Below are 25,550 nucleotides of genomic sequence, written 5' to 3' on the forward strand. Positions count from 1 at the left end.
CTGCGCCTTCTTCACAGACACTCCTCTCGCTGTTTTCCTAACCGTCTGTCTCCTTGAAGCTTTTAAGCTCACTCCGCGTCCCCTGGCTTGTGACCCTTATCGGGTCTAACGCTGGACAAGCCTGTCTCCGGGTGCCGCTCAGCCAGCTCCAGATGGGCGCTGTTCTCAGGGGGTGGGCTCCGAGTGCATTTAGTATTTCCACCCGTTGTTTCAACTGTGGGGTTTCCTCTTGCGTCACCTGACGGCCCGGAGCTCACCTCCTGATGGGCGGAGCGTGTCTCCCCCTCGCCCACAGAGTTGGACGAGCAGCCAATCGGTATCACTTGCTTCTCCTGGAATGATCAGCTTTCTCAATCCTGCCGGTTCAGCTCTGTTATAAGAGGCGAACTCTGAAGTTTCTTCTTGTCCATCCTCTTCCTGTTTTTACTGGCTTCCTCCTCACCGGTGAGACCTGCTTGTACCTTCTGTACTATCCTTTGAGCTGTTCCCCTCTCCCTCGATCCTGTCTGCATCAGCCTGTTCTAACGTCCGAACCAATAACCCCGTGACCTGGGCACCGGGTCATCTATCAGCGACTGGGTTGACCTTGAGGGGTGTTTTCAGATCACAGTGGATCTTTTCTGGCACAAGGACTTGGAAACGTTATCTTAGGGTTTCCTCCAGTGGTCCCCCAGGGACTCTCTGAGGTTGTATTCTATGAACGGGATTTTTTTTTCTTAAAAATTCTCCTACGGCCTGACCTGTGGTGGCGCAGTGGATAAAGTGTTGACCTGGAACACTGAGGTCACCGGTTCAAAACCCTGGGCTTCCCTGGTCAAGGCACATATGGGAGTTGATGCTTCCAGCTCCTCCCCCATCTCTCTCTCCTCTCTCTGTCTCTGTCTCCCCCTCTCTCTCCTCTCTAAAATGAATAAATAAAATAAAAATTAAAAAAAAAAATTCTCCTGCCCTGGCTGGTTGGCTCAGCGGTAGAGCATTGGCCTGGTGTGTGGAAGTCTTGGGTTCGATTCCCAGCCAGGACACACAGGAGAAGCACCCATCTGCTTCTCCACCCTTCCCTCTCTCTTTTCTTTCTATCTCTACACCCCCCGCCCCCGCAGCCAAGGCTCCACTGGAGCAAAGTTGGCCCAGGCACTGAGGATGGCTCCATGGCCTCCACCTCAGGTGCTAGAATGGCCCAGTTGCAACAGAGCTATGCCCCAGATGGGCAGAGCATTGCCCCCTGGTGGGCGTGCCGGGTGGATCCCAGTCGGGCGCATGTGGGAGTCTGTCTGCCTCCCCGCTTCTCCAGAAAAATACAAAAAAAAAAAATTCTCCTAAAGAAATTTCTAATACCTCCCATTTCTCAGCGCACTATTTCAAGTTTTCTCCTCAGCCTGTACCTTCCTAATGGACCATAACTTTTCCTGTGTGGATAAGTAAAAAGAAACCCTACTTTTACACCTGGGGGCACCTTCCTTATTCTATTCCAAGCCTGTTTCAGCCTTGGCGTTTCATCTGACTGTGAACGGAGGTTCCGTTTCAAAACAGTCAATATTCCAGACTCCAGCACGTTTCAAATGCGGTATTAAGTTACCATCTGTATTTTCTTTTTTTTTTTATAAAGGTGTTTATATTTTTTATTTTTATTTATTTATTTATTTATTTATTCATTTTAGGGGGGGAGAGAGAGAGAGAAAGAGAAAGAGAGAGAGAGAAGGGGGAGGAGCAGGAAGCATCAACTCCCATATGTGCCTTGACCAGGCAAGCCCAGGGTTTTGAACCGGCAACCTCAGCGTTTCCAGGTTGATGCTTTATCCACTGCGCCACCACAGGTCAGGCACCATCTGTATTTTCAATTTTCAAAATCGGTAATTGTCAATAATCTAGAATCCCATCCTCACCGACGACTGTCGTGTGGCAAACTAGCTCATCGGTTATAATTAAGCTCTAGAGCTGGGTTCGTTAGGTGGTTCACGTCGGACAGTGAGAGTAATTAGGAGTCCACTGAACAGGCAGAGACACTCCTAGCCAGCTCAGGGACGCAGACTTGAATCCACTCACAGCTAAGATGAGTGGCCGGCTCCGTCTAGGTCCTTGCGTCGCGGGGCCCCGACAGAACCTGCTGGGAGAGGCCGCGTGCCTTGTGGTCACTCCAAACGGTCCCGGTGGGCGATGCAGTCTGCGCTGGAGTCTCAGGTGACCAACTTGATCTCCACCACAGCTACTTACCCTTAATTTTCTCTCCGTAAGATGCACTTTTTTCCCCCAAAAGTGGAGGGGAAAATGCCCGTGCATCTTGTGCAGCAAATGTTCATTTTTTTTTTTTTTTAAGCTGCTGTAGGTTCCTGGACGACTAGAAGAGTATTTGAACGTGAAAGTCTCATTTGTTGATAACAGTGCTAACGGCTGTTAACGTTGCCGCTGAGTTTACATTGTTGAAATATTATTGTGGGGCCTTTTATTAAATATTTTAACACAGCATTTGGTTCAGAATATATTTTTTCTTATTTTCCTCCTTAAAATCCTAGGTTCAGGCCCTGGCTGGTTGGCTCAGCAGTAGAGCGTCGGCCCAGCATGTGGAAGTCCCGGGTTTGATTCCCAGCCAGGGCACACAGGAGAAGCGCCTGCTTCTCCACCCCTCCCCCTCTCCTTCCTCTCTGTCTCTCTCTTCCCCTCCTGCAGCCAAGGCTCCATTGGAGCAAAGATGGCCCGGGCGCTGAGGATGGCTCTGTGGCCTCTGCCTCAGGTGCTAGAATGGCTCTGGTCGCAACAGAGTGACGCCCCAGATGGGCAGAGCATCACCCCCTGGTGGGCGTGCCAGGTGGATCCCAGTCAGGCGCATGTGGGAGTCTGTCTGACTGCCTCCCTGCTTCTCACTTCAGAAAAATACAAAAAAGCAAACAAAACAAAAAAAACCCTAGATGCATCTTATGGAGTGAAAAATATGGTATATCTGGTTTGGCCACTTGTCCCATTGTAGGGTTACATTATCCCACTTCAAACATACATCACACATGGGCTTGATAAGGGGGGTCGATGGAGTTATCACAAAAGGGGGTCAACCGGTTGACGCTTTGGGGATCAGGCCCTACTAGGGGGCTTTTACATAAGAGGTAGTCAGTCACGTGACTTCACACCTGGTACTGGAACGCAGTTAAAACACCGGGTGTTAGTTCAAAGGGGCGTAAACAGCCGGCTAGCCCTGCCTCACCCTTCGCTCCCTTTATACATTCCGTGTTCACCTGACGTGACGTTTACCGTAACAGGTCCTCCTCCAGAGTCCCGGGAGGAACCAGCCCTGTCCACAACCTGACTCTCGATCTGTGGCCTCCAGAACTGAGACCAAATGTCTGCTGCCTTAAGCCCACCAAGTTCAAGGTCGCACTCCGCCCCCGGGACACTGATAGCGCCCCTCAGCAAGCCCACAGGTTCACCCCACCCTCCACCACCTCCTCACAGGGAAACAAACATCGCTGACAGACCCCACAGCAAGCCCCAGACCAGCGGTCACAAACTTAGGGGGGCAGCCACCCAGAAGGGGGTGGGCTTGGTGGGGGAGGGGGAAACAGGCCAGGGCAGTGGACAAAAGCAGGCAGCGACCCCTCCTAGCCTTCCAGGCAGGGGGTCTGCACCGAGTCCACAAGGCGGCTTTGGGGGGTCATTGTGGGGATGAGAAGTGGATGCACCCCGTTTCTGCGCCTGCTTCCGACTCACAGTCTGCTCACCCCACTTCACACACGGGGAAACTGAGGCCCAGGGTCCCCAGCAGCACCGGGAAGGGAGGGGTTCCAATCACAAGCTCCGAGTCCTGGCTGTGCGGGCTGTGGGCATTCAGTGGAGGATGGTGTGACGGGTCCTTGCAGGGTCCTGGGTACTGTCAGGACACCATCTGGTCCCGGCGGCCTCCCCAGAGCCATGACCGCCCCCTGGCCAGGCTGCCCCGAGAGCGCAGGACCCTTCCCTCCGCCTGGGACGGGGACAGCCCCGGGCACCAGTGCCCCTGCTCCCTGACCTTGCCGCTCATGGTGACTCGAACAGGAAGTGCAGGTGTGTGACAGGGATGGCAGTTGGCACTGGGGTGTGAGTATCTGGGGACCCACTCGGCTTCTACGGTTGCCGGTGGACACCGTTGCTGAGAACCCATGAACGGTCCTGCTCCACGGGGTCAGCGCTATTTCACCCCAAACGTGCTCTGCTGGTGGGACTGCAGCGCCTCTCAACCAGACCAACTGGGGGCTGCAGGGGACACGGCTTGCAGGAAATGATGGGTAATAAGGGAGCCAGCCACCTTCAGACCCCAACTCCCTGCCCTCTCCCCAGGGGCGGGGACTGTGGACGTGAGACACAGGTGACCCACACAGCCCCTGCTGGGCCCCTGGGGGCTGCCCCAGCCCCTACAAGCTGCAAAACCAGGCAGCAAGTCAGTCAACAGGGTCCTCTGCTGCTCTGGGGGCTCAGTCCCTTCCTCAGGGGCTGAGAGCAAGCGTGGGGAGCTCAGGAGTCCCCGGTCCAGTCCCTGCCAGAGCCCACCATGGAAGCCCCCAGGGGACAGGTGCATGGAGCACCCAGCCCTCATCCTTCTCCGGAGCTTCCGCTGGGCCCACCCTGTACTGACTGACGCCAGAACAAGGGAGGGGACAGACCCCGAGCACTCTCCAGACACACAGCCCAGGGGCCACTGGCTGATGGGCCCCAGGCACAGCACCGTCCCCCCTGTCCCCCCAGGGAGCAGCCTCATGCCCCAGCCCCACTCACATCCCCAGTCCCTGGAGAGGGTTTCCAGCGGGCAATTTGCATAATATTCTTTGCAAGTTAATATCAGCCTCTGATAATGATCTCGGCATAGCGTGGAGCTGAGGCGGCTGTTACAACACTAAGTAATCATATTTTAAATTATGTTTCCCTTTATAGAAAGGTGTTACAAAAACACACAGACACGAAATCTGTCTGTTGCAGCCCCAGTGCCAGCCGCCTGACCAGGGTCCCGGCAGTGCGAGAGCTGTGACAGCAGCACTGGGACCCGATGCGGCAGGCCACCGGCCACCCCCGTGCCCCCACCACACCCCAGGCCCGGCGACCCTTCCCAGAGGGGGCGCTACCCAGATCTGAACCACCACTTGCTCCGGCCACAGTCCAGGGCCAGTCTGTGCAGAGGAGTCCATGGGGCACCCCTTGTCCACTGCTCCGGGGTCCTGACTGCCCTGAGAGTGGGCAAGGGGGGCGCCCCCTCACCGCACCCCTAGTCCAGCCTCATGCTGGAGACCCCAGTGCCCACTTCCACGGGACACATGGGTGACACGGAGTCCTGAGGACTCCAGCAAGCAAGCCTTTAGGCTTGGCCCCCACCGGAGCTGCCATGATGCACCCCAGTTTGGGCAGGGGCTCCCGTCACCCCACTCCACCCCGGCCAACGTCTGGCCCGGGCTAGGCGCCTCTCCCCAGGACGGCAAACTCATCCTGACTCTTACGTCCCCACCCCGACGACAGCCTGTAGCATGTCCCACAGGGGACTCTGGGCCTGCCACATGTCCACACACCCCAGTGTCCCCTGAAGGAACAGTGGGGACAGGGCCCACCTGGACAGAGCAGTGGGCCCCAGTGGGAACCGGAGAGGACCAGGCGGGAGCTGGAGGGGGCTGGGCCCAGGAGCTGGGAGCGCCCCCTCCTCTGGACAGACAAGCAGCCAGCAGGCAACAGGAAAGGCCATGTGCCCCCCTCTCCTGCCTCTGCGTTTAGGAGCCAGGCCACCACTCAACCTCTATTTTCTTAAAAGCTTTCTTTTCTTTTCCCCCCCTTTTTTTATTAAAAAAAATCCAATTATAGCACAAATCTCTCAGCAGGGGTCAGTGTGGAATAAGAATAGCCCCAGTTAATGGACATGACACAGGCAAGATTAATGCCTAAAGGGTTTCAAAAGTTGTATGATGCAGATTTCATTAACATTTTAATTGTAATGTATCTTTTTAATCTTCTCTCACCCTAATGGCTTTATATCCAAAAAAAAAAAAAAAAAGAGGAAAAAAAACTGCTGACAACAACAAAATGTATCAATATACAAAAATTTAACAAAGGCGCTTAGCAGTCCAACGGAAACTAAATTAAATGAGAAAAACTATGTTAACGTTGGGATTTTCTAACAGTACAAAAGTCAGAACGCAGCAAAAACCAGTTACTTCTCCCCCCCCCTTACCCGAGTGGTGAGGGGCAAGGACGGAGCCTGGGGAGGGGGTGCTGAGGGCCGGGGCGGGTACCCCGGAAAGAACGCCCCCCTCGTCCCGTCTCTGCTCTTGATGGGTGGAGGAGATGGGGACTTCCTCCAGAGAGGCCAGCAGCTCCCACCTTCTCCCCACTGGCTGGATGCCAGAAACGACCAGCCAGAGCGGCAGAAGCCCCCGGTCCCGTAGAGATGGGGAAGGGTCTTGTCGGGGGTGTCGTCATAATGGGGGGACACCTTGCGGGGCATGGGCTGGGGCAGCATCCCGCTCCTGAGGTCCACAAGGAGGGGCCCCAGACAGCTCTGGACATCTGGACACGGCAGCCACGTATTACTGCATCCAATTTTTAAAGGTGTTGTCTCTAGAAATACACTTTTAGCCCCCCCCCCCCGTCGACCACGGGCTCAGATTTTTATTTTTCAATCAACAAACACTCCCTAGAGCATCCTGCCTGTGCCGGCTGCTGTCTCTGACCCTTCACCCCAAATCCAGCTCCCTTCGGTACCCACCCCCTCCCCCAGTTCCTGGAGGCCCTCAGGGACCCAGTGTCTGGGCCTGGGACACAGCCCAGCTCCTTGCTCACCCCAGTGACTATATATGGACACTTTCAGGCCCCTTTGGTCCCCGCCCCCAGCCCTGCTGGCTTCCCAGGCGCTGGGGAAGGTGCTGGGTGGGGCCCAGGAGCTCCCGGCCCATCCATGGCCATGTGCCCTCCTGGATGCCAGGGCCTGGGGGGGTGGGGGGGGTGTAAGATTCCTTCAGAGAGACCCAGCGCCAGCTTCTGCTCCCCGCGGGGCCAGAGAAGCCTTCTCTGAGAAGAGTATGTGCTCCCATCCTCCCTAAAGACTGAGGAGCAGCTCCCCTTACAGAAGCGTTGCCCCTCATGGGCTCCAGCTCACTTCCTGGGAGGGGGCACCCCGAGAGGGCCCCCAGGACAAGCCTAACCTTCATGGAGGCCCTGGGTGGGCGAGGCCCTGGGTGGGCGCGGCCTGCTCACCGTCAGCCTCCCAGCCCAGCCTAAGGAAGATACTAAACAGCATCACAAAGCACAGGGCAGGGCTCAGAGAGGGCGAGTCACCCACTTAAAGTCACACAGCCTTGGGCTAGATGTGACCTGGGAGAGACCCGAAGAGGTCCAGCCTAGGCTGCCTCCTGGCCTGGACACAGGTCCAGCCAGCGGCAACTGGGAGGGGGGAGAGGGGGGGCAGAGAGCCCAGGTTCCCTGGAAACGCTCCCAGGCCTGAGCAGCAGTGGGCACCTGCTGTTCCTGTCTTCATGGGTGCTGGTTCCACTCTGAGGATGGAAACCACAGGCCCCCCGGGGGCCGGCCACACTCCAAAGTTCATGTCCCAGATGCTTCCCGACTCCTCTGTGTCCACCTTGTCCCACCCTGAGGAGACCCCCTGCCACAAGGCACCAGCTTCCTCAACTTAAATGTACAAGACAAACAGCAGAAGGCCGGAGGAGGCAGCTGGGCTGCCAGCAAGCAGGCCGCTGCAGGTGACCAGGAGGAAGCCCGGGGCCAGCCCCCGAGCATAGTTTGCTAATGACCTCATCCAGGGCCAGGGCCCTGGCGAGGAGACAGACCGGCTAGCTGGTGAGGATGCCGCCGGCTTCAGAGGTGAGCAGTGCCTCCGGGCCTGGTGAGGCCAGCATCCGTCCCAGCCCGCACCCTGGGGTCCAAGGCTGGGGAGGGTGGGGAAGGACATGACCTCCGGGCTCCAGAGCAGAGAGAGGAAGAAGAAACGGGTGGGGAGGAGGCTGGGAGAGACACAGGCCTCAGCCCGAGGGGCTGTCCATCCTGGCTCGGACCATAAGTTCCAGCCTCCCCAGTGAGTGCCCAGGGCCAGGCACTCGTGTATCCACAGGGTTGATGACGATGGCTTTCACAGCTTAAGTTCCTCTTGGACCTTTACCTCTTAGGTAAAAAAAAAAGGGGGACAGCGAGGACAGAGGGGATGCCGGTAAAGCGTGCCACTCAGGAAACAGCTGCTGCTCAGAGAAGAGTGGCCAGGCAGGGCCTGGCTCCTGGACCCTGCAGGCCAGTGCCCAGGCAGGCTGGGGCAGGGAGAGGCCCCCAGGAGCCAGCCCTAATCAGACCCTGACCCCCTCGCCAGCCCCCAGCCAGAGCCCAGACCCGGCAGACGTGACAAGCTCCCACAGTGGGGCAGGCTTTGAGCAGCTCCTGCCTACCAGGAGCAGCTGCGGGTCTAGTCAGGGGCTGGTGGCACCTGACCCTGCCTTGGGAGATGTCCCCCAATAGTTCACCACAGGGTTTTGCTCCCCCCCCTCAAAGACGAGGCCTTAGAAGCCAGCCCCAAATTCCTCAGCCCTGGGCAGCCCTTGGGGACACCGCCCACAGGAAGGAGGGGGCCAGGCCAGCTCAAGCTTCCCAAGTATGCCCATTACACTGGGGTTGTGCAAAGGCCCCGGTTCTCATAAGAAGCATGCTGGGAGTCTGGAGCAAGGGGCCACGATCTGGGCTGCAGTTCACGCTGGATCCGGATGGGCTGGGCAGACATTCACCGCATTGCCCCCCACACCCAAGGCGGCTCCTTCCACCCTTAACGCCCGAGGGGACAGCACAGGCCACGGAGGGCCCAGAGCAGAGTCAGCTGGAGGGGCAGACTGGGGAGCAGGCCGCCGCAGGGAGGCGAGGACGAGACTTTGCTGACAGGGGTGGAGGTAACGAGGCCTGGGGGGGCTGAGGTCTGACCCTTATCGGTGCCCCGGGGAGGCCTGGGCTGCAGGGACTGTGTCCTGTGCAGCCAGACCCTGGCTCTGTATTCCGGGGCAGCAGAGGCTTCCGAGGAAGAGGTGCTGAGTGGAGCCTTGGGAATATTCTAGAAAGGGTCAATGCCACAGTACGTCCTCTGGCCCATGAGCTACTAGTACTGGGCCCACCCCAGCCCAGGACACAAACCTAGCAAGCAGGACCCTTAACCTGTTATACAAACAATGCATGCTCACATTCTGACTGAAAGACAGGGAGAGGTTTGAAGGATTCTGTACAAAGTCACCCACGAGCCCACCTCCCAGCAAGGACCCCTCTGAGCACAAGACTCTGACCCAGAACCTGGGGGTACCCTTCGCCAACGGCAGCCTGGTGTCCCCCACTCTCCCCTCCCCACACATCCTGCAGGAGGCCTGGCATGGCTCCTGAGTTGAGGGTGGATGGAGGCATCACGGTCAGCAAGGTACCAGACACCACGTCGAGAACCGTCCCCACCCTGGGTATGAACCCCTGACAACAGATCTCTGGCCACTGAGTGGTGACAAGTGATATCTTGCTCTACTTCTGCGCTCCTTCCTGCTGGCTCACGGAGACAGTGGGGGGCCAACCTCTCTTGGGTCTCATCTTCTGTTTCTCTGGCTCAGGCTCCTGGCTAGCTGAGGCGCCACTCAACAGCGGAACGACCCCTAGGGAAATGCCCACAGGCCTGGGGGGCACCACTGAGAGCCAGAGCAAGCGCAGTGGACCACAGGGAGAAGGGAAGGCGGTCTGTGGGAGATGGGAGTGTCCGCTGCCTGCTGCCAAGGCTCGTTTTCTTATCTGTAAAATGGGGCCAACGATGGAGGCTGCCTCTCTTGGGGTCCCTACCGACACCCCGGTGCACAGAGCTGTGCTGAGTACTACTGCAGTCCCTACTGGCATCATCTGGGTGAAACGGAGGGGGTGGGGAGGGGACCACTGCAGACCAGACAGAGGGCTGCAGGAAGCAGGAGGGGGCACAGCTGAGGGGGCGGGCACAGGGGGTGTGCTGGGGCATGTGCTCAGAAAGACAGGCTTTACCTTTACCGGGTGGTGGGGAGGGCAGGAAGCATGCTGCCTCCTGCCTCCCCCGCCCAGCCCCCACCCCCCTTCTACACACACACACACACACACACAGGATGGACTCAGTCAGCTACAACCTACAGCCAGAGGAGGCACCGCTGGGTCCCAACGGGTTCCAAGAAATACCACTAGAAAAGAGCCAAATGCCCATGTGGGCAAAAACATCACAGATCCTGAGGCAGGGACGGGGAGGGGGTGGGGAAGGTAAGAGGGAGGGGGACGATGGTGTCCGTGGGGAGGGCCTGAGCCCAGCTCCAGGGGACGAACCTACAGCAAATCCACAGGTTTAAAGGGCACCAGGAGAGAGCTGGCAACCACTAGCCCCAAAATAAAACTTCTGAGAAGCCCAGAACAGAGCCTGGAGGTGACCTCTGACCTCATGACCCCCCACACCAGTGGACAGGCGTAGGTCCCCCTGCTCTGACCCTGAGGTGTGAGCAGCAAGCTCAGAGCTCACCTCTGACCTTCCCGGAGAAGGGTTCTGGGCCCCAAGACCTCCTTATTCAGGGACACAGCTGCGGATGACAGGTGGGCGCCCCTCTCTCCCGCTGCAGCTCGTCCCAGGCTCTCTTCAGGTTGGAGGGGACGCCAAATCCTCCCTCTCCAGACTGGGGTCCGCACGACGAGGGAGCGAGGGCAGTGATGCCCACGAAGGGACCCACCGGACCCGGACGGAAAGGTGCAAGGCCCGACTGCTGCGCAGGCGAGCGGCCAGCCTCCGACCCCCGCCGGGAAGGGAGGGGTGTGTCCACTCAGCCCTGGCCCGGGGCCAAATACGCTCCGGCCTCCCCACCCCAGAGGGATGGCTCGGTCAGCCCAGGCGCGGGGCTTGGAGGAGAGCCAGGGTGGGGGGAACAAGTGTCCCGAGAAGCCCGGCGGACGAGGAGACGCCCAGGGCTGTGGTCTGCCCGGAGCGCGCGGCCCGGGGTGCCGGCTCGGTGGGGTGGGGGTGCGGCCCGGCGCCGGTCGGGGCGCCTCCCCAGGCCCCGGGCTCCGCGGCACCCTCGGCCGGGCAGGCGCGCGGCGCGAACTTGAGCTGCGGGCGGGCGGCGGGCACTGCGGCAGCGCGGCCGGCCCGCGCCGCGGAGTTTGGGGAAGTGCGGCGGCGACCCTGACGCGCGGCGCCAAGTTGGGCGTACCTGCGGGCGCCCGGCCCGGTCCGGCCTGCGGCAGCGGCGGCCGCGGCGGCAGGAAGTGCTCCGGCGTCCGCGCGCTCCGCTCACATGGACTTTCTCCGGCCTCGCCCAGCACCGGCCGCACCGCGGGGCGGGGCGCGCGGGGGAGGCGCAGCGGGCCGGTTAAAGGGACAGCGCGCCGGCCGTGCGCGCGCGCGCGCTCTCGCCAGCAGGTGGGCTCTCGGGAGGGGTGTCCGGAGGGGAGGGAACTCCCGGAAAGGGGGCGAGGGAGGCTGAGCCGGGCAACCCTGGACGCTGAGGTCCGAGGCTCAGTGGGAGGCAGCTGCGCCCCGCCGCCCCTCCTGCGCGCTGCCTGCACCAGCTCCGGGCGTCCGACCCTGCGCCGGGCACAGGGCCGGGGCTGGACGCGGAAGGGCAGAGGGCCGGGCGGCCGGGCATCCGGGCTGCCGGGCAGGTTAGGACCGCGGCGCCAACCCACACGGTCCCCGCCCCTCCGAGCCCCGCAAGGACCCGGGAAGCCTCGGAGCTCCCCCACCCCAACTCCGGGCCCTGGAGCGCCCCTCCCCGCGGCGGCCGCGTTGGCACGGAACAGCCTCCAGGATGCGGCGCCAAGTGGGGGAGCCGGGGCGGAAGGGGTGCGCGGCCTTGGCCGAAGCTGACACCAGGGAGGCCAAGAAAAGCGGGGTCCCAGGAGCGCCCTCGGGCGAACCACCGGCCCCGGAGCCCCCTGCGCAGGGCTAGGACCTGGGAGTGCGCAGACACGCTGGGTCCGCTTTCAGGCCGGGTGATTAGGGGGCGCTGCCTCATTAGTCAACAGAGGTCCAGTTTTAAAACAAGTGCGCAGAAATAGAACCGTCCACACACCGGAAGCGAACCACAGGCCTCCCCACCGTCTCCTCCACCCTCCCTACCCTGGGGCCTGGGGTCAGGACAGGCAGCGTTAGTCCTCCCAGCGCAGAGGGAGCCTGGCTCCCTCACCTTCACAAGGGTCCGTGCAGGAAAATGGGGTCACATGGAGGAAGGGGTTAAGTGAAGAGTAAGATGCTTACCTACCCTCCCAGACCATATTCTGGGCCCCGTGGGGGTCAGAGGCTAAACCCCTGCAGGACAGTTCGCCAAGGTCATTCCTAGGACAACTATCAGAAGCTTGGTCCACATATTCCTGGCCCCAGATTCATACTTAGGTCCTTGACCTTGGTTGTGGAGAGACACCCCCTCAAACCCAACTTGAGGGTCTGCACAGAAAACATCCCCCCCCACCAGCTCACCCCTGCCTTGCTCTTTGGGGGGGGTATGAACCCTCAAGGACTCTGTGGGTGCACCCCCAGAACTCCAGGGTCATGATAAACGGTTTAGCCGGCTATAATTAAGTTATAGAGCTGGATTCGTTAAGTAGTTCATAACGAAAAATGAAAGTAAGTAGGAGTCCATTGAACAGGCAAAGACACTCCCAGCAAGCTCAGTAACTTTATTTTTCCACTCACAGTGAAGACGAGGGGCCGGCTAAGTCTAGGTCTCGCTTCGGTGGGGCCCAGAAAGCACTTGCTTGGAGAGGCAGCGTGCTTTACAGCGCTGCCAAACGGTCCTGGTGGGTGACATGGAGTCGGCGTTGGGGTCTCAGGAGACTGACTTGAGTTTCACCCCCCACTACTACTTGTAACTGTCAGAGAGTTACAGTATCACACTTCAAACCTAAGTCACACGTGGGCTTGATTACGTGGACAGACGGAGTTATCGGAAACGGGAGTAAACCCATGGATGCCTTGGTGATCGGGCCTTACGTAGCGGGCTTCTACGTGAGATCTATTAACTACGGTATTTCACACGTGGCATTGGCGTGCAGTTAAAATAGACGGTATTATCTCAAAAGGACGTAAACTGGTTAACCCTAAATCACTCTTAGTTTCCTTTTTATATTTTACATTAATTTGATTTTATGTTTCCTATAACACCCAGTTCTATCTATCCAACGTGATCCCAGGACCTTCCCTGGCCGGTTAGCTCTGTCGGCTCTCTGTTAGGGAGTCGTCCTGAAACACCAAGGTGGTGTGTTCGATCCCCAGTTAGGGCCCATCGGGGAAGCGACCGATTAAATGCACAGCTAAGTGGAACAACCAATGAAGGCTTCACTCTCCCTCTCTCTAAAACCAATCAATAAAATTTTAAAAGAATTTAAGAAAAAAAAAGATGTAAACATGGTCCCAGATCCCACAGCCACTTCCAAGTCTCCTGGGGACCGTCAGATGGCGTGGCCGTGCTCCTGGCCCAGGAGGTGCGAGAGGAGAGAGACGGGTCAACTGCCCGTGCCGTGGTGCAGCGGGCTCTGCACGGGCACCAGCAGAGGCTCTGGGGCCAGGCGAGAGACGAGAGGGGCCTGGCAGTCAGCTCAGCAGCCCCAGGGACTCCCCTGTGCTATTGATGATCTCAGCAGTGCTCACTCCCCAGGGCCCCCTGGGAAATCGGCTGCCACAAACGATGCGTAAGCAGAGAGAGGTGCCGCTTCCAGCCCGGGGATCAGGCCACAAGGAGCTATCCCACTCCCCGAGGTCCTCCGGTGGCCAGGGCTGGGTCGCTGTGGCTGGCACCCACGCAGGATCCTGGAGGTATGTGTGTGACTGCCTCGCTAGCTCTGGTTATTACCGTCACTTTTATTTTCTAAATATGAATGGAATTCTTTCTCCTTTAACGAAGGACATTTGGACACTATTAACATAATTAGAAGACAACGGAGAACCAGAAACCTGCCCCCCCCCCGCGTGCGCCCCAAGGACAGCAGGCTTGAGTGCCACATCTGTGGGGCGGTGTGCCCTCCACCTGCACGTTTTTAAATGCTGACGCTAAGTTCCAAGCCTCCGCTCCGCGTTCTGTGCTTGTTATCTAATGTAATTTCCACAATGATCTCTCTTTCTATTCCAGTTTTACTGATGAGAAGAAACACACAGTTTAGGCAGGAAATGCAGCTACCTTGGGCTCACTTGCTCAGGGTTTCTGGGCAGGCAGGGTGGAGAAGACTCCAAGCTACTGAGGGGTGGGGGCCTGGAAGCTCCTTCCCTCCCTTTGAGCTGTGATTATCCAGACCTTGTGACCTTGTGGCCCTGTGACCAGTCGGCCCCTGCTGGCTGGTATGCAGACACAGCCACCGTCCTCTCCTGAGAGGTCTGATGAGCACGTCAGCCCCTGTGAGATGCCGACAAGGGTCCTCTCCATTCAGGTTCAGGGGGGCTGGCCTGGCATCTTGGTCCTGAGCTTTCGTGGACCTGAGACTTCATTTTTTTTTTTTCTTTACCCCTTTTATTCAGAGAGGACCAGCCTGGGGGCCAGAGGGAAGTCAAGAGAGAGAAATCTGCCTACCGATGAGCCACCAAGGTGGGGTGTCAGGATGGGGGCTCTGGGAGCCACACTTTGGCCTGGTCACCTGTGTGGTCCTCCCCCGGATGGCTGAGGCCTCTGGTACTGGGCAGTAGGTGGCCGAGTGCTCAGTGGAGACCTGCCAGAGAAACGCTTCTATGGAGGAGGGAATTGGAGGAAGCCTGTCCTCCACGGCTCCTGTGTCCACCCACCGGTCAACCAGGACCCTCCTGGCCACACACCCAAACTCGGCTCCTGCCACTCCCATGGTCCTGGGCTCCGTGGAGGTCAGAGGCTCCCACCCTGTGGCTGCGGTCACCAGGGCTATGTGTGCGGAGCTCGGGTGCGGGGACCCTGCACTGAACGCAAATGGGTGGGCCGGCATGCTGCTGGGCACTGGTTCTGGAAAGAGACTCCCTTCCTCCATCCAAGGCTGGTCACAGAGAAGGACCAGGGCCCACCAAGACTCACCGAGCCAGCTGCTGCCTCGACCGGTCCACGGGGGTGATTGACAACGGTCTCCAATGCGATATGGCCACCCAGAGCCTCTCACCACCTGTTAGAACTGCCCTGGGGCTTCTGTCCTTGTTGGGGAGGACAGCCGGTTAAAAACAAACCCCAACACACCTCCACTGTGGGGGGGGGCAGGCGACGGGCCCTGGAAGCCCCATTCCCCCAGGAGTCGGGCCACCCACCACTTTGGAATTCTCCTTGTCATCTTTCCCACCCCCCCAGATCCAATCTGTCCCCCCAGCCTGAGAGCTCCACCTTAAAGCCGGGTCAGGAATTTCACAGCCCCTTGCCCACTCCACCCCCATTCTCAGATTACTGCAGCAGCCCCATAACTGGACCCACCCCCTCCACATTGCCCCGTCTGGTCTGTCCTCACCCCGCACTGCTCGAGATGCTTCTGAACAAGGCAGAACACATCCTCCCCTGCTCGGACCCTTCAGTGGGGGCCCCTGACCACACGCGCCCCCTCTTGCGTGGTCCCTCTGGAGCTCCAGCACCGCTGGTTAGCTCTGCCCACATGGCTTCCGCGTGGGTCCTCCAGCTGCTGCACGCGGCGCAGGGCCTTTGCACATGCTTTTCCCACTACCTGCACCACGCCTCCTCTCTCACTTCCTTTGGGTCTCTGCCCAGAAGTCCCACTGCATCAGCTCTCCTTGACCCAACCCTGGCATGAATCCACTCTGGCATTCATAGCACCCCCGGAGACAGGGCCCCCCAGTTGTCCACAGCCCTATCCGTGGCCCAGGGGGAGCCTGGCACGGCTGCAGAATACGAAGTCTGAGAGGTGCTGTGCCCTCACTGACAGGGCCCAGACCCTCCTGCCCACCTGTCTGAGTGCTGGTGCCTCTTCCCTGTCCCCTGTGTCCAGGGAGCCTGGTCTGGAGCCCCTGTGTCCAGGGAGCCTGGTCCACAGGAAGAGACCAGGCCCTCGGCCGGGAATGCTGGCCTGAGAACAGACCCCAGCATTGCCGATGGCTGAGGGCCCGCTGCACGCCCTGCACCAGGGGCTCCCTATCCAGGGCGAGTGGGCAGGCTTGTCTGTCCTCTCCGCTCCGGTCAGCACAGAAACGAGGGCGTGGGTGTGGCCAGCCTTTACATCAGGAGACTTTCCCTCCGAAGAGCACTTTCCTGGCTCAAAAAGGACCATCGGCTTCAGGTCCCAATGCCCAGAGGCTGCCGGGGGCTTCCTCAGCCTTCCTGCTGGGCGCCAGGAGCACAGTTAGCAAAGACCCAACCTGGCCAGGCAGCTGTTGAAAAGTGGGGGGCTCCATACCCTGCCCTGCCCAGTGGGGGGCTCCATACCCTGCCCCGCCCAGTGGGGGGCTCCATACCCTGCCCCGCCCAGTGGGGAGCTCCATACCCTGCCCCGCCCAGTGGGGGGCTCCATACCCTGCCCCGCCCAGAGGGGGGCTCCATACCCTGCCCCGCCCAGAGGGGGGATCCATACCCTGCCCCGCCCAGTGGGGGGCTCCATACCCTGCCCCGCCCAGAGGGGGGCTCCATACCCTGCCCCGCCCAGTGGGGGGCTCCATACCCTGCCCCGCCCAGAGGGGGGCTCCATACCCTGCCCCGCCCAGTGGGGGGCTCCATACCCTGCCCCGCCCAGAGGGGGGGCTCCATACCCTGCCCCGCCCAGTGGGGGGCTCCATACCCTGCCCCACCCAGAGGGGAGCTCCAGATTAGGCCACGTGCCTGCAGCCCACTGGAGCCCTTTATCAGGGCCCTGCTCTGTGCCCATCAGGCGGTGCAGAGGGCTGGCCCAGGCTGGCCCCCTCCCCTGGTGGGGGTTGAGCAGGCCCCCAACCCCACCCTGGACTTTGGGCCCTAAGCAGCGGAGGGGAAGTCAGGCCCTCGGTGTAGCAGATGGGTTTTTGCAGCCCCGCTCCCAGCTCAGGGTTCAAGTTGAGGCCGCCACCTCTTGTAATACCAGAACATCCCGGTCTAACCCCACAGCCAACCCCGTCTGCCCAGGACCCCAGGGTGGCACCGGTGAGCCGTGGAGGGAGAGCCCAGGCCAGCCCGCTGGACCAGGAGAACGGAGCTGCTTGGGCCTCGTGGCACTCTGGGTCGCGTCTGAGTGACCTGCCCCAGGGTGGGGCTGCGTGGACATCACTGCCCTAGGGGTGGGGAGTGGGAAGGTGCTATCCCCTCCCATAGAACCGCCAACAAAGAGGCCAGCTGCCCGGCTTCCTGGAGGCAGGCGCCCCTCTCTCACGGGGGGGACCTTCCCACTGCCATGACTTCCTGTGATGGGATCACAGAGAATCAGTGAGAACCCCAGGCAGGGCGGCCCAGCACACACAGAGTTCCTTTGCTCCTCCTGGGGAAGTGCGGGCCACAGAGCCTCTCACTCAGGACCCTTGTGGCCACTGGCAGCTCTCTTCGGAGCCATTTCTGGGCTCCCTCTGAAGCCCTGTGTCACATGCAGGCCGGGCGCCCATCACCCCTGCAAGGCCTGCTGCCCTGGGGGGTGGCATGGCCGACGCTGGACCGGGGACCAAGCTTGTCCTGCAAGTGAATCTAGCAATAGAGCCCTGGGGTCCCAGCCCACAGCCCCCTGAAGAGGGTGGAGGGGCCCTTAGGCTTCTGGGGTTCTGATGGAAGCCGGGGCATCTTGCAGACACGGGAGGGGGGGGGCAGGGTGGTATCCAGGTCCAGGGAGGTGGAGTGGCCTCTGTCTCTCCCGTGCTCGGTGACTTCCCACCAGGCCCGAACAGCTGAGGTCGGCTCACTCCTCAGCCTTTCCACCTGCCACTCCCCTGCCTGGGCCACCTGTGCTCCCTGGGTCAGCTAGCACACTCCCATGGGCCCGCCCTCCAGGCCAGGCGGCCGACTCTGGTCCTCAGGGGGGGGCCACCCGACCCCCAGCCAGCTCTCAGCAGCACTGAGCCCCCACGTGTGGCCTCGGCTCAGCCGAACCTCTTCACTGATGAGCAGACGGTTTTTAATCAGCCCCCCAGGACCAGGAGGCAGAGATGCAACGGCCTCAGAGTCCGCGGGCCAGGCCCCCTGCCCCCATGACTCAGGGCGGCCAGGCCAGCACGCCTGCCTCCAGACGGGGCAGAGAAACGTCCAGCTCCTCCTCAGCACGACGTGGGCCCGGCCTGCCCCTTAGCCCGGGGGTGCGATGGGGAGCGGGGGGACCAGGGCGGTTCTGGGGCTTCTGCCCTAGTCGGGGAGAACAGACAGTTAAAAACAAACCCCAACAACATCATGGAAAAAACAAGAGCTGGGCATGCGACAAGATGCCACTTTCCCGAGCAGGACGGCTAGGGACACAAACCAGAACCAGGGCCGGTGCAGGCGAGGGCACGGAGCAGCTGGGTCCCTGCAGCATGTGGGGACCCCGCGTGGCCCACCTCTGGGCACACACCACAAACAAAGAACGGCAAACAGGGTCTCACAGACACATGTGCACACCCGAGGGCACAGCAGAGCTATTCACAACATCACAACGGCAGAATGTGGGCGCTGCTCCCGCCGCCCCCTCCCACCCCGTGTCCACAGGCAGAGGAGTGGGTGAACTCGCCTGCCACCGTGGTCCAGCCACACCGGGGAAGACCATTCAGCCCCCGAAAGGAAGGAAACCATGACACCTGCTCTACAGTGGCCTGACTTGGAGGACACCGTCCTGAGGGGAATGAACCGGACAGAGGAGGACAGAAAGCAGGTGGGGGCTGGGCTGAGAGAGGACACAGGAGCGGGTGTTTCCTGGGGACAGAGAGTCACTTGGGGAAGATGAGAAAGTCCCAGAGAGGACGGTGGCGGCGGCAGCCGCACAACAGTGTGAACGGACCTCACGCCGCTGAGTTGTGTGTGCTCTCAGACGTGCTGAGGACACAAAGTAAATCTTTTTTTTTTTTTTTGACAGAAAGTCAGAGAGAGGGACAGACAGACAGGAAGGGAGAGAGATGAGAAGCATCAATTCTTCGTTGCGGCTCCTTAGCTGTTCATTGATTGCTTTCTCATATGTGCCTTGACTGGGGGGCTACAGCAGAGCGAGTGACCCCTTGCTCAAGCCAGCAACTCCTTGCTCAAGCAGGTGACCTCAAGCTTCAAGCAGGTGACCTTGGGCTTTAAGCCAGCGACCTTGGGCTCAAGCCAGCGACCATGAAGTCATGTCTATCCCACGCTCAAGCCAGAGACCCCACGCTCAAGCCGGTGACCTTGGGGTTTCAAACCTGGGTCCTCTGCGTCCCAGTCTGATGCTCTATCTACTGCGCCACCGCCAGGTCAGGCTGGAAAGTAAATCTAAAGTCATGAGGGTTTGGAGAGCAAAGTGTTGGGTGCTGAGAGCAGGAGGCAGGGGACCGGGCAGGGGAACTACTACCTAGATGTTTCGGGGAACAGGCTCCCCGGAGGCGGGAAGGAGCTGCGTGCAGGGCTGGCCAGCGGGGCCTGGACTCTGCCCTGTTCGGAGCACCTGGCGAGTCTCCGCCCGTGTGCGTGGTGGACAGCTCTCCTGGCTGCCAGGTGGAGGACTTTCTATTAGACCCTCTGGTCACTCTCTGGGGGCCAGGGAGGTTTGAGGGGGGTTGGGCAAGGTCTGGAGGTGGCCGGGAGGATGGGGAAGGTGGACAGGGAGTTGGACAGGGAGTGCCTGGACTGTGGCCGGGCAGGTGGCTCATGAGGGCTGTTTCCTCAGATGGCGGGGTGGGGGGGGCTTACACCTGTTGGGACCCTCTGGGTGGAGGTGACAAGTGGCAGCTGCTGCTTCAGACTCAAGGCCCTGGGCAGTCAGACCAGACATGACTGGGTGTCAAGGGCACAGGGCTGGAGGGCCCTGCCCCAAATCTGACGGTCTGTCCCTTATCTTGTCCTAACCTCTCTGCATCTGGCCACACAGCTGACCCACTCTACTCCTCCTCCTCCTTCAAACACCTTCTTCTAGTGGCTTCCAGAGCCAGGTTGCTGTCCTGGGTCCCTCTCCTTGCTGTCCCTCCTCCTCCGCCCACCCCCGGGGCCCAACCTGAGACCCACACCAGCTGTGGGCCAGCCCAGGCACTCAGGGGACGGACAGAGGGGGACAGACGGGCAGCTCGGATCTCAGGCTCCACGGAACCCGGTCCTGAGGCAGCGTCCCAGGGTCTGCGGTCTGCGCGGGCAGGTAAGAGGTCAGTCACCACGAGCCGCTACCTGACGGTGTAGTGAGACCCGGGACCCGTGGATTCAGATCAGGGTCTGGTCCTGGGAGGCACACCGGGGGCGGGGTACCCCTGGGGTCTGCAGTGGTCACGGCTGCTAGCAGAGCCCTCTGCTCTGGGCAGGGGCCGGGCTCACCCGTGTGGTGTAAGGTGACCCAGTGTCCTTGGTGTTCTCTGTGTCCTCGGTCAGCCCATACCAGACCCTCACCCAGGTGGGGCCGGGCTCACCCCGTGTGGTGTAAGGTGACTCAGTGTCCTTGGTGTTTTCTGTGTCCTCAGTCAGCCCGTACCAGACCCTCACCCAGGTGGTGCCCTCAACACTGGATGCCACCCCATGCCCGCCCTGGCCTCCTGAGGGGAGGACGTGGTTTGTCCACTCTGCTCTCTGGACCTCACCCTGTGTCCCTGTGGGCCACCCCTGCCACCCCCTGAGCCTCTCCAAGGGCAGTTTCACCTCCTTGGTACGGGGTTGTGGGGTATCGGTAAGAAATACAGGCCAAGTGGCCATCCTACCCTGCCTGGGACGGCTCCCCAGGTGGGGTGGTGGCTCCTCTCCATGGACACCTCTCACTTTGGGGGACCCCACTCCTCTGGGAAGTGAGGGCCCAGCATCTCTGCCCCTCCGTGGGCACCCGCCCCCAAACCCAGCTCCCACGTGCTCTGCCTGCCAGGGTCGGCCCAGCTCTGCCCCTGCTCCTGGGTCACGCACGGCAGGGCTGCGCTGCCCAGGCCTGGCCCTGCGGGTCTGTGGGGATCGCGTGGGGGCGTGGCCAGCCCGCGGAGGAATCCGGCCGAGCTGCGGCTTTCAATCCTCCTTCCAGCTCGGGGAAGAACCGAGTCCTGCCCCACTGCCCAGGGCCAGCGAGGGGTCTGGCACCCGCTGTGTGCTCAGAGGGGCAGCATGGAGAAGGGGGGGCACAGGGATCTCTCCTCTCCCAGCCCGGACCCAAGTGAGGACCCTAACCCCCGCCAAAGTCCCCAGGGCTCAGAACAGCAAGGGGGGGGGGAGCCACGGAGGGTCCCAGTCACACTGCAAGTCACCAACAACGAGGACGGCCCTGAGCCAGCTGGAAGGGAGGTACCCCTGCTCATCACCCCACCTCCCAGGGGGAAGTCCCACTCCCCTGGCCTGCGTGTGTGTGGTCATGTCTCCCAGAACTGCCCCATGGCCCCATCACCCTTGGTCCCCTCACAGCTGCAGCCAAGCCTCACCAGGGACCTCCCGTGTCAGGGCAACGGACCCTCTGGGTACTTTCTATGCGGGCAGAGCCCACCAGGGAGCTGGGCACTGGAGAAGCCGGGAAGTGGGGCTTCCAGGAATGTGTCCCAGAACAATCCAGAAGGTCTTGCAGAGAACCTGGTGCCTCTCTGCACGTGTGGCGGGTGGGGGAGTGGAGGAGCATGACCAAGATACATTGGCTTCAATTCCACAGGCGGCAACACAGGGCCCGGAGCGGTGTCCGCTCAGGACACAGGGCTGGGGCCACCGCCCTGCTGCTGTAACAGCCCGACACCGGTCACCACACACCACACCCCTGACCTTGACGGTCAGGAGCCCAGGGATGCATCTCGTCCCCGGGAGCACCCTCAGGGAGGCAGGCCACAGCGAGCACGTCCACCAGAGAGGGCCCACAAGGAGAGCAGGGCGCGAGGGCACAGGGCCCAGCCCCCGCCCCCTCCACCAGCCCCCTCCCTGCCAGGCTGCTGCTCCTGGGGCAGGAAACTCACCTGGTTCCCTCCCAAGGGCGTGAGCAGCTGCAGACGCTGGAGCCGGCCTGGGCTGACCGCCCACAGGGCTGACCCTCTGCAGTCCCGCCGGGGAGGGCGCCCCGGGCCCTTCTCTCACAGCTGAAGGATGAACAGGCAGCTGGGTTTAATACTGTGTGTTCCCCACACCACACCCCCACCCCCACTTCCAGAGCCAGGGAGAGCAGGTTGCATTCCCGTCAATTCACCTAAGGACCGGGTCAACTCCTACTCAGCCCCTCAACAAACGGGCTTCAGAGAGCAGAGGTCCCTAAACTCCCCAGAGGGAGGGGTCAGCGCTGGGCCGGCCTGCTGCTCCTGCACCTGCCCGGCGCCCAGCATGGGGACGGTGCCAGCATCTCACTGCAGGGGTGTGGAGAGAGCCTGCCTTGCGGGGCAGCGTCTGGGTGGGGGGAGCGGCCTCCTCGCCGTCCTGACTCACACGGCAGCCCCACCCCCGGCAGCGACAGCGGCACTGAGGGTGGGTCCCTCCTCTAGTGGCTGCAAACTGCTGAAGGGCTGCTTTGGAGACCAAGATGTGTTCACCTGGTCCCCCGACTCCTCCCGAAACCCCTCGTCTGGGTGCGGCCCCTGCTCCCACCACTGGGCCACCTTGTCCAGCCTGAGCATCCCGGACCGGACTGACCTGGTGGGGCGGCGGGCGGAGGGCGAGCGGCCAGAGCACATCGGGCTCCAGCGCAGCCCCGCCCAGGCCAGCGGGGTCGGCTCCGCCTCCCAGGCCCTCAGGGCCTGAGCCGGGTCGGGGTGCGAGGGAGGGGTTACCTGGCGGTCCACGTGTTTCCAGCGCCCCAGCCCCTCCCACCTCAGCCCAGCCTGGGCCCGCGGGCCAGATGCACTGGTCCGAGAGAGCCCGCCGTGCCCTGGGCGGCTGTGGGGACGGGGACGCCTGCGAGCCCCGTCGTGCGCGTCTGGGCCCCGTGCACAGAGGGAAACTGGGTGAGTATTTTGGTTCCTGTGTGAGAATCAGGGCAGCACGTTCGCTGTGTGTGCCTCCTCCAGCCGCCGTCTCCCTCTGTCGTCCTAAATTTCCCTCGGTTTTTTTTTTTTTTGGGGGGTTTTTTTTTTTGCAGCTGTTTGTGCAGCTGCTGCTTCCCGCCTCCTGAGAGGCTGAGGGTCCCGCGGCTGCCCCGGGCACCTCCTCTGGGTCCGCGCCAGGGTGGGCACACAGTGTGGGGGGTGGTCAGCGTCTTTTGGGACTCAGGTGAGAGCTGGGCACCCACTGACCGGAGGTGAGGCCCGATGGGCCAGGGGGAGGCTTCAGGGACAGCAGCTGGAGACACACAGGTGAGACAAGGGGGAGGACTTCCGGGGCCCAATCCTGACCGGTGGGGCCGCCTTGCCACGATCGCTCAGGAAGCGCCCCTTCCTGTGGACACTTCTGGAGGGAGACCTCCCGCCGCTCAGAGCACGGAGCACGGAGTGACCCCCGCACGCGGTCCTGCCGAAAGTGCGCACCAGGGTCTACTGAGTGACAGGCCCTGGGAACACAAAGGGACATGCTACTGTCAGAATGTGTGTGTCTCCTCAAATTCAGGTGCTAAGTGCTGAGCCCCAAGGGGAAGGGCGAGGGGCTGGGGCCTCTGGAAGTGAGCAGGCAGTGCGGGTGCAGCCCCCGTGAACGAGGCTCCAGAGAGCCCCCTGGCCCCTGGCCCAGTAAGGACACAGTGAGAAGACGGCCACCCGCGAACCAGACACCAGATCTGCCAGCACCAGGACCTGGGACTTGCAGCCTCCAGACGGGGAAGTAACGTCTGTTGTCCCCAAGACCCCCTGGGCCACAGCAGCCCGAGAACTGAGACAGGGCCACCTCCTTCACTCACCTGTGCACTCATCGTCCGGCAGCTGTGTGTGTGCACAGTGCTCCACAGGAAGGCTGGCTCTTCCTACAGGCCAGCCCCCTGTCCCCTGTCCCTGAGGTCAAAGCCCAGGAACAGGCTGGGCCCCCTGAGGGCCTTGCTGCCCCAGCCCAGGGTATGCAGCCTGGACCCTGGCTGCCCACCCCACCCACACCCGGGGCGGGGGGAGAATGCTGGCCTTGGGCTGCGCCCCCAGAGCCCTGTGCCCTGCAGGCCTCGAGTCCAGCTGGCCCTCAACTTCCTCCTCTGTATCTCACAGGAAGGGCTGGGCGTGGAGAGAAGCGGACACCACCCGCCCGCGCAGCCGGGCGGCCAGAACAGAACCTTCTTTATGCGCCGGCTCAGACACTGCCCATCTGACCCAGATGTGGGCAAGGCAGTCGGGGCTGTGCCCTCGCCGCTCTTGGCTCCAATCAAGGGCTGTTTACTTGGCAGGAACAGGAACAGAGGACTAATGACCACGGCTGGGGGCAGGGGCGAGCGAGCCGGAGCCCCTCCGTTCTCGCCAAGAAGGAGTGCGGAGCACAGAGGGCGGGGAGCCAGGACCCACACCCTGCCCGGTCTGAACTGGAATTCAGGGGCCAGGACTGGAATCCAAGGACAATGGACAACATACATGCACACACGCATGTGCACCCCAGCTGCATGGCGGGAGGATCAAACAGAACTGTGACCCCTCACAAGATACTTTGAAAATGTACAGGTAATTCGTGCCCCCATTAAAAATTCACACATCAGCCCTGGTCAGTTGGCTCAGCAGTAGTGTCCGTCGGGCGTGTGGAAGTCCCGGGTTCGATTCCCAACCAGGGCACACAGGAGAAGCACCCATCTGCTTCTCCACCCTTCCCCTCTCCTTCCTCTCTGTCTCTCTCTTCCCCTCCTGCAGCCAAGGCTCCATTGGAGCAAAGTTGGCCCAGGCGCTGAGGATGGCTCCATGGCCTCTGCCTCAGGAACTAGAATGGCTCTGATTGCGGCAGAGTGACACCCCAGATGGGCAGAGCATTGCCCCCTGGTGGGCATGCCGGGTGGATCCCAGTGGGGCACATGCGGGAGTCTGTCTGACTGCCTCCCCACTTCTCACTTCAGGAAAAAAAAAAGAATTCACACGTCACACATCATCGTGGGAGGGCTGTCCCCGCCCTGGGCAGCAGCAGGGTGCAGAGGCCCCCTTGGTGCTGAAAAGCACACCGACCCCGTGCATGGGGGGCACCTGACAGCGGGCAGCAGCCACGGCTGCAGCGCAGCTAGGGACGAACGCACCGCTGGTGCGCTGGAAGGAGCCGGAAGCCCTCACACTCCGTCCTGTGGACCCTGGGAGCATCACGTGGTCAGAGTGACAGAAATGTTCCTACCCATCGGGGAGTGGAAGCAGTGACCAAACCCCAGGCTGTATGTGGGGCTCCCCAGGAGCACGGGCCACACCACCCTGCACACCTGGCTGTACCTGGCCCTGGGCCCAGACTGCCCGTTTCTGCATGTCCGGACCCCGGTGAGGGCAGGAGTCACCGCTCCCTGCCTGCCTGAGGAGGGGCACCCTCTGCAGGAGAGCTGACCTCTTCTGGCCCACCAGGAAGGAGGGCCTGCCACCTGGCCCGGCCTCTGGGCTCCCCGTGGATGTCACCTGTCCCCCCCATCCCAGAGCCCAGCCCCCCATGGCACAGGGGACAGACACACTTCCTCCTCCTTAGGCCACCGTGCTGCTCGCTGCTCCTGCCCCTGTGACATCCCAGCTGGGCTAGACTGACAGATTTCTC

The 25,550-nt window shown here is 61.2% G+C and overlaps 1 protein-coding gene across 4 annotated transcripts in view; it reads right to left on the minus strand.

The window, feature by feature from the left end:
* The window catches only part of NACC2 (NACC family member 2), a 101,264-nt gene that overhangs the window by 66,997 nt on the left and 8,717 nt on the right, over positions 1–25,550 (minus strand). Inside the window, exon 1 of one of the 4 annotated variants that reach the window (XM_066255712.1) lies at positions 21,902–21,965. The exons of 1 other annotated variant lie outside the window; for it this stretch is intronic. The gene's annotated coding sequence lies outside the window, so the exon portion shown is untranslated. Of the gene's footprint in view, positions 1–10,489; positions 11,109–11,171; positions 11,956–21,901; positions 21,966–25,550 lie in introns of those variants that run through there. 2 more of the 4 variants (XM_066255708.1, XM_066255710.1) reach the window with 2 other exon arrangements.

Source organism: Saccopteryx bilineata, chromosome 2, assembly GCF_036850765.1.
Source record: "Saccopteryx bilineata isolate mSacBil1 chromosome 2, mSacBil1_pri_phased_curated, whole genome shotgun sequence".
Lineage (NCBI taxonomy): Eukaryota > Metazoa > Chordata > Mammalia > Chiroptera > Emballonuridae > Saccopteryx > Saccopteryx bilineata.